Source organism: Malaya genurostris, chromosome 2 (assembly GCF_030247185.1).
Source record: "Malaya genurostris strain Urasoe2022 chromosome 2, Malgen_1.1, whole genome shotgun sequence".
In the NCBI taxonomy this organism is placed as follows: domain Eukaryota; kingdom Metazoa; phylum Arthropoda; class Insecta; order Diptera; family Culicidae; genus Malaya; species Malaya genurostris.
In genome coordinates, this window is record NC_080571.1 from 284,047,115 (window position 1) to 284,062,125 (window position 15,011).

Here is a 15,011-nt window from a genome sequence, read left to right on the forward strand (position 1 = left end):
ATCACGTCCATATGTGGTCTGTGTAAGGCTAAAATACGCGAGTTTAAGATTATAAGAGAAACTTCTTTTCACTCCAGTCGCAAAACCAAGGAACGGGAAGGCGGGTAGGTTTGAAGCACAAACGGAGGAAACATATCGGAAGAAAAACACGCGGAATCACGCGTGTTGTGAGACATGGAATCGCACATCACACACACACGGTGGATGTTTCAGCACCGGATCAAGACAACGACGACGACGACGACGACTACGATGACTATTGCCTGTCTTTATTCGTTTCGGGTCGAATGGGAGAACATACTCTTCGTGGCTTTTTCTTTGGTTTTATGTGTGTTTTCGAGCGATCCGCGCGTTGATTCGCGAAAGGTGTGGCGTCCGTGTCGAAATCCCGGTGATGTTCCGATGACACCTAAAACAAGGATAATCCATTTTGATTGTTCGGTTGAGTGATTAAGTTTTCGGAGTGGTTAAGTGCTTCCACCGAACGGTTTTTCACTTTTACATGCACTGTATGCAATTGACGCAATTCAATTTGATAAAAGAAACTTAAAACCTTGTACTCCAATGAAAAGTTGCACAACGATTTCACCGGAAATCACACTTTTTTTCCTAGAAATTTCACCACCCGTGTGTAACTACTCCGTTATTGATCAGAACCAATTAAGCTTGCAAAATGTACTGGCAAGAGCCGTAATACTAAAAATTGATCCTTTATTGTACGAAGTTGAACTTGAGCATAATGAAAACCGGATGAAATTTAAGTTATTCCTTCACGAATTTTCGAACTGTTGATCGAACGCGCTCCATCAAGCTCCGGACAAGTGTTGCATCGCATTTTTTGGACGCTTGAACCCAATTTTTTTTTAACTCCTGCATGTTCTCAGCTGCGTCTTCTTGAAGACCCTCTTCACGATTGCCCAGTAACGTTCAAGAGGTCGAAACTGAAGGCAATTTGGTGGATGGATATTTTTCTCAACGAAATTTATACCCTTTTCCGCAAGCCAATTGAGAATGGTTTTGGCATAGTGAGCCGACGCTAAACCCGGCCAAAACAATGGAGGTGTACTATGCTTCTTATATAAAGGCAGCAATCTCTTCTGGAGACACTCAGATCGATAGGTTTCTGCATTTATAATTCCGGTATTGTAAAAAATGGTTGATTTCAAACCACAGGAACATATTGCCTGCCATACCAGTACCTTTCGACCGAAGTTCTCCACTTGAATCGACCTGTCCGCATCGCTCACATTCTCCCCAACGACGCCAGTAAAGTATTGTGGATCTGGAAGGGAATTCTTCAAAAGCCCTTGAAGATCTGACTTCCGGTTCCGGTATCACAACACAAACATTTTCAATTTCATGAGTATTTTTTTCACAAGTGATGGTTATCGTACCGGTAAATTCATCTAGTTTTCTTATCTTGTTAGTTGGTGGATATATAAACCTGCTTTGGAACTATTACCAGATACAAATTATACTATGGAATTCTTCGACAAATTTTCAAGGACACATTTTGCATCGTGCGGTACACTGTCATGATACACTGTCAGAGTGACAATGTACTTTAACGAGTTTTCTATGAAACTAGCAACCCTGAAGGGTAATGGTGATGATGATGGTCCCACCTCATACCCCTACAAAGGTGTGAGCAGAACGAGTTATCTAAATGATAATTAATATTTTGCACATATCTTAACCAGTAAACAAAACAAAACGATCTGATTAATCTAGTAGGTATTGATTCTTCTTCAAAAGAACGACTGACCACAAAATAACATTCAAATATTTCGGATTTACTATCCAGGGTTAATCAAGAAAATTTCCAACCCGGGAAGATCCTTGATCACATCAGGAATCGAACCCGATATCTTTACCAGTATCAGACAGTAATTCACCTGGCCCCTCCCGCCGGACCAGTTCATCGCTACACACATCAGCTACGATGGAGTAACGAGACTGCGGATGAGCAGAGCCAAGCCCAATTCCATCAACAACTGTCGATCCCAATTAGTCTCCCGAATCTATTCCTTAAATTATTAATCAAACCTTGCGATCAAGGTCAAGAGCAAACTTAACACACTGAATGCTAAGGCTCTTCGGCCAGTCCTATTCGCTTTCCAAATAGTCACTACCTGCTTCGCGCGCGAGGCTCAAACGTTTGTAGACTGCTCATTATTTTTAACTCTCAAACAAACTAAAAATCCATCATCATCATACCGAACATAGTAACTTAATTCGTCTCACAATAATATAAAGGGTGATTTTTTAAGAGCTTGAGAACTTTTTTAAACAATAAAACGCATAAAATTTGCAAAATCTCATCGGTTCTTTATTTTAAACGTTAGATTGGTACATGACATTTACTTTTTGAAGATAATTTCATTTAAATGTTGACCGCGGCTGCGTCTTAGGTGGTCCATTCGGAAAATCCGCTTTTTTATCGACAAATTTTGTTCAGCGATGAGGCTCATTTCTGGTTGAATGGCTACGTAAATAAGCAAAATTGCCGCATTTGGAGTGAAGAGCAACCAGAAGCCGTTCAAGAACTGCCCATGCATCCCGAAAAATGCACTGTTTGGTGTGGTTTGTACGCTGGTGGAATCATTGGACCGTATTTTTTCAAAGATGCTGTTGGACGCAACGTTACAGTGAATGGCGATCGCTATCGTTCGATGCTAACAAACTTTTTGTTGCCAAAAATGGAAGAACTGAACTTGGTTGACATGTGGTTTCAACAAGATGGCGCTACATGCCACACAGCTCGCGATTCTATGGCCATTTTGAGGGAAAACTTCGGAGAACAATTCATCTCAAGAAATGGACCGGTAAGTTGGCCACCAAGATCATGCGATTTGACGCCTTTAGACTATTTTTTGTGGGGCTACGTCAAGTCTAAAGTCTACAGAAATAAGCCAGTAACTATTCCAGCTTTGGAAGACAACATTTCCGAAGAAATTCGGGCTATTCCGGCCGAAATGCTCGAAAAAGTTGCCCAAAATTGGACTTTCCGAATGGACCACCTAAGACGCAGCCGCGGTCAACATTTAAATGAAATTATCTTCAAAAAGTAAATGTCATGTACCAATCTAACGTTTAAAATAAAGAACCGATGAGATTTTGCAAATTTTATGCGTTTTATTGTTTAAAAAAGTTTTCAAGCTCTTAAAAAATCACCCTTTATAAAAAGAAAAAGAAAATACAATCTTCGTAATACGTAAAAAAATAAAAAATCTAAAAAATTTGAACTAACTAACTAAATATTTGCTTACAAAGCGGACTTTATGTGTGAAATACATAACCTTTTGAACTCCACCAATGTCGCCGCGCGTTTGATTTCTCTTGGCATCGAATTGAAAAAACTTATTCCCTTGTACAACAATGAGTTTTGCGATCTGGCTAACAGAAAGCTTGGTGTTCTAGCATCAGATGCGTTTCTAGTATTGGACCTATGCAAATCAGTTCCTCTTTCAATTCGATCACACAAATATCGAGGCAGCATGTCGTTTAATATCTTGAAAATAAATACCATGGTTAAGTAGTAAATTCTCTGTTTCACTGAAAGCCATTGTAATGCGTTCAGTAGAAAACCTGACGAGGTATATCTACTACATTTTAGAATTAATCGCATGATTTTATTTTGCAGTCGCTGTAATCTCAAGATTTGTGTGTTATTAGCCAGAAACAGAATGGATGGGCAAAAGTCAATGTGTGGTGAAATGACTGTTTTATACAAAAGAATCTTACTATGGGTCGTTAAGTCATTTTTCAAACGACATAATACACCATACTTTTTGGCAATCTTCTTGATGACGTTATTGATATGAGATTTGAATGTTAACTTTTCATCAATTATGACTCCAAGATACTTCATTTCTCTAACGCGATCAATAGTTTCACCATCAATTTCCACATTGGCGTCATGACCGGTGCTAACAGAAGAAATAACCATATATTTAGTTTTCGCGACGTTTAGTTTCAGTTGCTTAAATTTTAACCATCGAACCAGCGAACTTAGATCCTCGTTTAAATGTGCAACAGCTTCATTGATATCTTTAGCCGTAATGAACAGAACAGTATCATCAGCAAACAAATTTATATCACAGAAACGTAAAACTCGCTTCATATCATTAATATACATAATAAATAGAATAGGACCTAACACACTTCCCTGAGGCACACCAAGTGAATTACCGAGGGAACTAGACACTACATCGTTAAAAACAGTCTTTTGAGATCTACCACATAAATAGTTTTCAAACCATTCATGTGCCATTCCCCCGATGCCAAAACGCCGCAATGTCTGCAACAATAAAGGTCTTGAAATTGTTTCAAAGGCTCTCTTCAGATCCAAGAACACAGCAAAAATACTCTCTTTGGCTTCGATTTTCTCCTTCCATTTTGCCAATACTAGGTTCAAAGCGGTTTCACAAGAGTGACCCTTACGATATCCCGATTGTTCCGGTATTAGCAAACTGTTAGAGTTCAAATAGTTAATCAGCTGAAGGGTAAGAACAAGTTCACCATAGTTACTGTTTATTATAGTGAAAAATAAATTAACAAACAGTTTTTATCTGATAATCAAGATCACAAGCGAAATGTAAGTTAAACATTAATCTAGAATGGTTAAGCCACCATGAATGTATTGATATTTGTAGATTCGTGAGTGTTTGTGTTCATTTTTCATCTTTTGTGCTAGTTCCGGTGATATTTAGACTGATTGTTGCAGTTTAATACAGCAACGATAAACATAAACAAACAAGTTTGTTTTGCACCGTAGCAACTAGCATAAAGCGTTGCCTGAAACGATCTCCTTCCACATTTTCAAACTATCGCAATGAAAGGGAGTAGGGAGGCTTACTTGTTCAGGCTGTGAACCAAACATTGGCGGTTCATTTGTATGGGACTTAGGGGTATTATTATTTGTATTTGCTATTACTCCCCGGTTTCCGGTTCCGAAAGCATAGATAATAGTGAAGAAAAGCTCCAAGAACGAACTCATTTCGATGTCTCAGTAACGGATAAACTGATTTTCACAAAACTTGATTCAAATTAAAGCTCTCATAAAAAATGCGCATGCGCAATTTCATCCGGATCCGAATTCCGGTTCCGATATTATATGGCGATGAGTATCAAAACTTTCAAACCGGCATACAAAATGACGATGCATAACCGGTACGCATCGGTATGTGCTCTAACGGAAGAAGAAAACACCACCGCCTTTGCGAACGAAGTACATCGCGTCTTTTATTCAATTTCGTACAGTATGCAGGGTTGCAGTGTTCAAATCTATATTTTTCAGGAGAAAAATCTGTAAATCTGTATCAGGGGATCAACATTCTGTATTGAAAATCCCTATATGACATTCTGTATTGAAAATCCCTATATTCCCTCAAATAGAAATTTTGGGCAGTGTGAAAATTGGCCAGGAGGGTAAAGTGTTATAGACCGTTTCCATGTGTGTGTGCGAATGTGTGTGTGTGTGTGTGTGAGAGAGAGAGAGAGAGTGTGTATCTATATATGTGTGTGATTATGTGTAAAAAAATTTCACTCATTTTTCTCGGAGATGAGCCATAAACCGATTTCATAAACTATTGAATTTCATCTGTATCTGATTTCCTGTACCAGAATTATGTTGATTCAATTTGTAGGCTATATTAATTACTTACTAAAGGAAACGACGTCGGCTATATCGGTTCCCAGTTGCCGATTCCGGAAATACCGAAAATAGTGGTCAAAAACTCTAAAACGAAACTCTCTCAATTTTTTTAGAGATGATTTGATCGAACTTAGGTTCAATTTTCGTTCGAAGGTCCTATAGTCTCATAGGCTGCTGTTGATATCATCCAAGTCCGGTTCTGTAGCTAAAGGGTAAAGTGTGGTTAAAATTTCAAACCTTCGCTTAGTGCAACGATGCAAAATAGAGAAAAACATAACTTGACAAAACTGTTTACAAATTGAAAAGGTTATGTTAGTTTACACTCAAAGAAAGTTTCTAATTTTATTCAAATTTGAAACAAAAAATTTATTCTGTCCAAGTTTTATTGCAAACAACCTTCATAGCTTTCAGTAATCCTAGAGCTCACTGTTGAGTGCAGGCGCTTCTCGGACCGAAACGTAGAAGGAGAGTTTGAACTCAAATCGCCGAATTCCACAAACTTAGATTCGAATGAATTATAAGATTTTTAAATTAGTTTGTTATATCGTTCGCTTATCAATATCCCAATTCCGGTAGCCAGTAATTCCGGTTCGGAAGCTAAAGATTCATAAGGGAGATCGGATTTTCAATTCCATTCGAGTCACGACGTAAGAATGATAAAAAGTGGTGTATTTAAGAATTTAACTCTTAACCCTTGAATGAAAACAAGGCCTTTAGTTGGAATCTAGAATGTTAGAACTTGATCCAGTCATTTGTCAATCAGAGTCAGAAATCAATGTGAAGTTTATTTTATTTATTTCATTTGTCATGCTAACCTGCGAGTCGAAGCGATTTCAGTGACTGAGGTCGGACACGGATAAAATTCAGTAGCAGTCTATTGAGTTGAAACAACCTTCTCATGTAAGTGACTTTTCATCAAATTATCAGCTGTAGTGAAATAAAGAACGAAAACATCATAAACATCGAATCGGTGCTCCGTTTTCGGTTATACCGTCCTCAATGTTTAATGTACATCGTAAATCTAAGATGTACAAGACATTGTTTTCAAAAGAAATCACTATTTACATTGCCAATGCCGCGAAACAGACGCACTTCACCTTAAATGATTTCCCGTATCAATATTTTTCCCGGCAAAACATTCCGAAATGAGTTATGACTATGATTTGTCTATTTGGACTTATTTGAAGTTAATGCGCTCGGTATGGGATCGCATTTCGATCTGCCCGCAACCTGGCAAATGGTGCAAGAAGAATGCATCACCTCGCCATTTAGAGGTGCCCCGGTTGATATCGTCTACTTATCCGGACCGCATCGATCGGGCCGCATCGGTCTAGCCCGTGAAGAGCCGGTCAGCCAACAGACACCCGGGCAGCCAAGCAAAAGCGCACACGGAAAGTCACCACATTAGCAAACGAAACAAATCGAAGCCCAAGTCTGCGATGTGGATGAGGAGGGTTAGGGCTAGAAGGAAAGGGAGTAAATTCATTCCTAATGGCAGCGAAAATTTATTGATATTGTTTTATAAAAGCTCACATCGATGATATGTTGGCATGCGGTAAGACGTAGTAGAGTCAGTGCCGCCCAGTCCCAGCGGAAAAGAATAAACTAGACAGAACCTAGGATTGTACAGGTGATGTACAGGTTCACGACTTGGTTACCGCAGCGTTCCGAACGAGGTATTAACTGCAGTTCGCCTCATGTGGTTTCTGCCAGAGAAGGTCAATTGAAAAAATGTAATTTAATTTGCCTTCGCCTCGGTAGGGTTCCTCCGGTCGGTTGACCGAGTTTGCTTCTTCAGTTGGCTGGCATAATGAAGATGTAATTACCAGAGGATTTCGATTGTAGGATTTATGACTTTCAAACGAGTTGTTGATTATCACCCCGAAATGTGGCCGGATTTGTTATTTTTCCACGAACCACATTTTCCCACACTCATTTGGGCATCAAAACGAACAAACCGACTGCCGACTGTTGATAAGTTCTTCATAAATTACCACTAATTGATAACGTAATGACGGATGCGTCGTGGTGCCGACAGAGAACATAGAAAGTAACACGTAATCAATGATTAGAAACATTGCAATGTAGTAAACTAATCTGCATCGAAATTTTTTTTTTGAGTTAGGCAACGGATGACATATGCCGGAACGAGAAGCGATAGTGAATGACAGTACATAATTATTTGTCTGTTTAGTGCGATTATTTTCTTGTCCGGGGTCTTAGAGGTGATTGATGAAATATTAGCTGGGAAACAATATTTCGAACGGCTGTAATTTGTTATCACAAATCAGTTTGAATAGGGAAAAACAATTAATGGAAAGTACTACATAGAAAAATGACCTCATATGTCGAAAGAAAACACCTTTTCATCAAGACAATGCACCGGTTGGATAAATTGAACGAATTACACTTCGAAATGGTTCCTCATTCACCATAAAATCTACATATTACCTCCAGTGACTACTGGCAATTCGCTGATTAAAAAAAAAAACTTGTAGTGTTAGGTAGTGTTCTCGTATGGCGAACGGCGCACAAAGTAAATCTGCCACATGCTTGTGTGCCCTTCCCTACAGCGCTAACGTGACGACACTTATTTTGATTGAAAATCGATTTTATAAAATCAAATGAATGTATATGAGAAAATTTTATTAACTTTTTTCTTGATTCTGTGCAGAGGCACTGGAAATGGTTTGGAACTAAATGATTTGACCGAAATTGCTGATTATCACATATTGGCCCTTAGAACTATCGATTTGTATATGTATTCTGTCCGTTGTTTTCATACTTTGATGAATTTTCTGCACTTGTTTGAAGCGAAAGCCGCACTGCGAACAGAGCGAACATAATAGATCAAAAGTTCAAAAGAGCGGTTCTAACGGCTGCAAAAATACCAACGTATAGAATTTGAATATTGACAACTTTCAGATCCCAAGTAGCATCACTGTTAAGATTTACACTACTATCGAAAAAATCACTATAGAATAAATTTAAGTACATCTAAAACAATTAGGTAGCAAATCACCAACTTGCGCACGTTGCACTAGTAGTTATAGAAGCTCTGCAAAAATTTTCACATTGTCATGTAAAAACGAAGTAACTTAAACAATCGTTCAACTTATCCAAAAATTTCCAAATGACTGTCATAATTGTATCAGACTCAATATATGCCGAAATGGCTGTATATCTCTTGTGGAGAAAAAAATAGTGAAATTATGTTCACGGCAAGGCAAAAAATGATATGCCGAATTGAAAACCTCGTTTTAAAAACTATTTTGCTGCCGAGTGCGCATAGCCTTGGCTGCCTCATGAAATTTTAGGTCAGACTGTGTAGTTTTTTTTTTCATTTTTAGAAAAAAATTGGAAACTTGCAAATAAGTTGGTTCAGATTTATGTGCTTGAAATGAACGCAAAACTTGCCAACATGAGTATATTATCATAAAAGTTTCAGATAACTTGTATTCGGTTTTCATCTCACGAAAAATATGAACAGACCTGACATCACTTTCCAAAGATATTGAACGGAAAGTTAATTTTATCATAGTAACTCTCATAAGGAGTGTATAAAAAGTAGTTAACAACATTGATTATTGAATAAAAATCGAAAAAAAAACATATTTTGACATCAGTTTTTGATATATTGTAGAAAAATTACATTTTTATGCATTTTACTGATTATATTGAAGAAAATCCTAGTTTCTGTGAAACGCTCGCACTTTGGACTTGACATTCTTCATTAAATTCTGCACAGTTACTTTTGTGACTTTCCTGGTGGCAGCTGTCCAGTTTTTTTTAACTCCTGCATGTTTTGGGACACTGTACCTTCCTTCCGAAAGTGACGCTTGACAATTGCCCAATACCTATAGTCTGGGTCCCGGCTCATTGCTCCATTCCTGGCAATGAAAGAGCCGATATTTTAGCCAAACGTGGTGCTATTGAGGGTGAAATTTATGAGAGACCGATTGCTTTTAACGAATTCTATAGCTCGTCTCGCCAAAGAACACTTGCCAGCTGGCAAGCTTCTTGGGATAAAGATGATCTGGGTCGGTGGATGCACTCAATTATTCCGAAAATATCGACAAAGGCATGGTTCAGGGGACTGGATGTAAGTAGAGATTTCATTCGTGTGATGTCCAGACTCATGTTAGATGCGTTAGATGCACATCTCCTTCGAATTGGACTATCCGAGACTAATCATTGTGCTTGTGGCGAAGGTTACCGCGATATTGACCATGTCGTTTGGACATGCGTGGAGTATCGTGATGTCAGATCTCAACTAATAAATTCCTTGCGTACCCAAGGTAGACTATCCAATGTCTCAGTTCGCGACATTCTTGCTTGTCGTGACCTTTCATACATGAAACTTATTTATCATTTCATAAAGAAAATTGGAGTTTCAATTTAATAAAGGCCCCTTTTAAGACTTAGTTCTGATTCCAGCTGCGTCCATGAGTTCAACCAATAGCTAAATTAGAATAAAAATTATGTAATGATACAAACAAACTCGAAACAGTTTATGAAATTATCAACAAAATGTCTGAAAATAACAGCTTATTTTATAATTTATAGAAGTTAATCGTTTGGTTCAAATAATATTTCCGAGTAGATTTCATAATTAATGACGAGTTACCTAAGATGATGTTTAAGTAATAAGAGGAATATGTTTTAATAAATTCAAATCGTTGTGACTATGTTAGAATTAAATTAGGACAAGAATTTTATGTAAAAGTGATGCTACGGCGAAGAAAAACTTATGTAAACTGCCTTAAGAAATAAACGTATTTATGAAAAAAAAAATTGCCCAATACCTTTCAATTGGCCGAAGATTCGGGCAGTTCGGTGGGTTGATGTCCTTTTCCACGAAAAAAAACATTATTTTTTGACAACCACTGTCGAACGGAGTTGGAGTAGTGGGCTGAAGCCAAATCCGGCCAGAAGAGAGGAGGAGCCTTATGCTTTCTGTACAGTGGCAGCATTCTCTTCTTCAAACATTCTTCTTCGCACACCTTGGCGTTAATTATGCCCTTCGTGAAGAAAATCGACGTCCACAAACCACAGGTACAAATTGCTTGCCAGACCAACACCTTCTGCCCAAACTTTTCCATCGCCACCGTGGTGTCAGCGTCCAGGTCCTGGTACACCGATTTCGTATAACATTGCGGTCCGGGCAGCGCTCGAGAGTCTTCCTTGGCGTAGGTTTTGTCGTCAATCAGGATGAATCCGTCTTTATTCTGTAGAATCCGGTTATACAGTTTTCGCGCTCTTGTTTTGGCCTGAACTTGCTGTACCTGGGACTTTTTCGGTACCTTCTGTTTCTTGTACGTTTTCAGGGAGTTCCGAACTTTGAACCGTTGAATCATCCCGATGCTGGTGTTGAACTGCTTGGCCAAATCCCGCGTCGACGCCAATGGGTTTTTCCTGATGTACTCAACCACTTTTAAGTCCTTTCCGGGCTGGCTGGGACCCGTTTTCCTACCGGATCGGGGCAAATCCTGTATGGAAAGGGTCTTACCGAACTTCTCGATAGTATTTTTGACACTGGTGTGGTGCACTTTCACCCGTTTTGCATTTTCGTTGTACGTGACACCACTTTCTGAGCACCAAGTGTGCTGAATTTTCTTTCGCGTTTCCGGATCAATTCGACTCATCATTGAAACGATAAACCGTACCGAAACCAATCGAATGCGCAGCTGTTATTGACATGTAAACAAACATATCACCGCAAAACACGCTGCAAAAAATTAAGCCATTTCAGAGTAATAACTGTTTGAATGTTGCTAACTACTTATCGATACACTCCTTAGTTGTATATTACCGCTTGAGCAACCTGTTTTTGTAACTACAGCACATGAGCTCACCAAAGTAATACCTACAGTGCGTATCACAAGTATCGGGTTCACTTAGATGAATGACTAAACTGTATTGTTGCTTAAGTCAACTAGTTTGATAAAAATAAAAACAACTATTTTGATAAAAATAAAAACCAAAATTTCTCTTTTCAATATTAACATGTTTATATTTCCTTTTATTTTATTTTATTTCTTTTATATATTTTTTTCGTCAAGCAAATGTAGACTACATATAAATTGTTAACCATGTTCACTTACATACTACGCATTATTTCTACGACAAAGCTGAGATTTTATTTGATTTTTTGACATAGTAAGGTCAAGATGTTCGCAGTATTGATTGTAATGGCGCATTATTCGATTGACTGGACTGTATTTTTCATAATTTGTTCTAACATGTTTTTCTAAAAATAATTTCCTGGGACGTAGTTGACGGCTAGGAATATAAAAATTTAATTGCGATAATAATGGAGCTGATTGAATGCGTTGAGAAATAATGTCGCTGATAAAGTAAAGCATTGCAAAGTCGCGGCGTTCTTTAAGTGTTTGTATATTGATGAGCATGCAGCGTGCTTCATATGATGGTAGAGAAAATGCTGTCCAGTTTAATTTACGAAGTGCATATAAAATAAATTATTTTTGTATCGATTCAATGCATTCTTCGTGAATAATGTTATATGGATTCCATACTAGGCTGCAATATTCCAAAATGGGTCTGACATATGTACTATATAGCAATTTTATAGTATATGGGTCTTGGAAATTATGACTGAAGCGTTTGATAAAGCCCAGCATACTGTTTGCTTTATTGATTATTGTGTTATAATGTTCCACACATGTTAGTTTGGAGTCCATTATTACACTTTTTTTTTTGTTTCGTTTATAGAGGTTTTAACCTTAAGGTCATTCGCCTCTTCGGATCAGAAAAACTTTCTGATCCTATGTGCGGGGTTGGGAATCGAACCCAGGCGGGCTGCGTGAAAGGCATGGACTTACCCATCACACTATACCCGTCCCCCATTATTACACTTAAATCTCGTACAGTTTTACTTTTTTCTACTATTTGATTTCCTAAAAATATGTCTACAGAATGGGTTTCGTTTTTTCTACTGAAAGTTATTGAGTTGCATTTTTTTTACATTGAGTTGAAGTAGGCTTTTGCAGCACCAAATGTGGAATAGATTGATTTCGTTCAGGAATATTACAGCGTCGTTGATATTTTTAATTTCCATGAACAGTTTCATGTCGTCTGCATATATAAGCACTTTTTGAGTTTTGAGTATGTCGTTTATATTTAAAATGAAAAGAAGAAGCCCTAGGTGAGAGCCCTGAGGTACGCTAGATGTTACATTAATTGGCTCAAAGTTTATGTTTTGGAAGCGAACTACTTGTACACGATTCGTTAAGAAAAGATTCAAGCCACTCCAGAAGGCTATGTTCTATGCCACACTGTTACCCTCGATGAAAATATTGAAGAAAAATTCATTTCAAGATTTTTCAGATTAATTGAAACATCAATATGATTAAAATTGTCTAAAAAGGTGTATGAATGTTTGATAGCTTTCTTATGTATATTTTAAACACTTTCCCGATCATATTTATTGAAAAGAATAGACTGTTATTTTCATAAAAAAAATGATATGCAATCACCAAAACACTTGCATTCAAAGGCGCTTGAAAATTTCAGGCGTACGAAGACATGTTTCACCATAAAAATGCAGTTCGTTGTCGATGTTCTATTTACCAAAACATTAAAGCTCAATTCTACAATATGCATGTAGTATCAACCCTTATTAATGTGCATAATATTGTTAAAGTTCCATGTTTGTGTTACGAGCAAGTGTGTTGAAAATCATATATGAAACATGTACATTAGAAATTATGTTTGCTATGTTTTTGTAAACATCAATTCGATCCTTGTTTACATTACGTAGTAGTTTCCATGAGTTTCACTATTGTTTTTCGCTGATTTAATTGCTGCATTTGTAATGAGATCCATGCATGAATTTTTGTTTCAGTTGCACAATAATTGAGAATGAATGTTCGTGATAATCGCGGGACTCGTTTCAGGATTTCAAAAAATGATATTTTCTACAATATTGATATACCGTATGCTGACTTTATTTGCATTCGTTGCGCACAGCGAAAAATGCACAACCTATCAAATTATTCCAAATTTGCACTAAACTGATGATTTTTACCTTTGATTTGCAAAGAAAGTAACCTTAACAGTTCTTCAGATAACATTCAAAGCCATTGGAACGGCTGATTTTGTATAATGTTCCCCATCGTTGTCCACTTTTCGTTTTCTTTTCCTCAAATGCAAACGACCAGAAGCTGAATGATGCAATCACTTTTGATTAAAGCGAAAATCACACTGCAAATGTCCAACAGCAGATATGCTCACAGAAGAACTAGTTGGAGTTTTTCTGCGTTTAGGCTTGAGGAACGGAACCTCATATTCGTCATTGAGTGAAGCACCCGTTGAATAATACCGGGTGTAGTTCCATTATCTTGGCGTAGTTGGCAGCTTGCGCACTCGATGGGTCTCCGTTAATGGATTATCATAGACTGAAGCGTTTGCTAGTTCAACAGGGTCTATTTAAAGACTGTACCAGAAAGTATGGACGCACTTTGATTTCGCTGTAAATAATTCACAAGTGTTAGATATTCAAAATTTATTCGATATACTGATAATATTAGACTACAACAACAGAATATTATTCTCAACATTTGCTACTTATCCGTTGTAGACTGGCTGGCGCACCTTCTTGCGAACGTTCCTCATTAAATTCCGTACAGACATCTTGGCGACAAGTTTTGACACTTTTTTCCAATCTTTTTCGAACTGTTGAATGGTTTCGGCTGCCGAGACATGTTTCCTAAGATGTGCCTTCGTTGATGCCCAAAATTCCTCAATTGGTCGAAGTTGTGGGCAATTTGGTGGATTCATGTCTTTTGGGACGGAAGTGATATTTTTGGTAGTATACCATTCTACCATTGATTTCGAGTAGTGGCAAGAAGCAAGATCTGGCCAGAAGACAACAGGATCCTTGTGGCTCCGAAACATGGGTAGAATTCGTTTTTGTAAACATTCCTTGATGTATATTTCGCTGTTCATTGAAGCAGTGGTGACGAAGGGTTTCGAAATCTTACCGCAGCTACAAATTGCTTGCCATACCATAGCTTTCTTACCAGATTTTTCGACTTCAATCAATGTCTCGGACTGCTTAACACTTGCCCTTCTCGCACCGTATAATATTGTGGTCCCGACAAGGATTTGTAATCGAGTTTCACGTAGGTTTCGTCATCCATAATTATGCAGTTCAAATTTCCAGCAAGAATCGTATTGTACAGCTTTCGAACCCTCGGCCTGATCGATGCTTCTTGTTTCGGACTACGTTTTGGTTGTTTCTGCTTCTTATAGGTTCGAAGATTCAAACGTTCTTTAGCACGAAGAACATTTGACTTCGAAGTGGTCACTTTTTTGGACTCATCCCGAACTAAAA